This window comes from Meleagris gallopavo, chromosome 5 (assembly GCF_000146605.3).
Source record: "Meleagris gallopavo isolate NT-WF06-2002-E0010 breed Aviagen turkey brand Nicholas breeding stock chromosome 5, Turkey_5.1, whole genome shotgun sequence".
Classification (NCBI taxonomy): Eukaryota; Metazoa; Chordata; class Aves; order Galliformes; family Phasianidae; genus Meleagris; species Meleagris gallopavo.
Window position 1 is genome coordinate 690,851 of NC_015015.2, and position 352 is coordinate 691,202.

Consider the following 352-nt stretch of genomic DNA (forward strand, 5'->3'; position numbering starts at 1 on the left):
GCCGAGCCCTCGGGGCGGCTGAGGGGTGAGGAGGCTGTGCTGAGGGACGGAGTTGGGAGTGAAAGTTGTATTGTTTGTGAACAGTGGGAAGTGACGAGCAGATATTTCTTTCTTGAGAGAAGGTAGGAAGACAAGCTTACAAACAAGCTCGTTCTGACAGGCGCCATTTCAGGCGAGCCTTCTGCTCAGGGTCTGATCCACTCGTACCAGCATGCTGAGGATGGAGGAGTCGGGATAACGTGCGCTGTCGCACACGGTGAGGTCTTCCCTGATCACGGAGAGAGACAAAACAAATAAGAGCTTTAAGCACGAAGGGAGAAGCTGTCGAATGTGAGGTGCTGCCTAGCTTTTT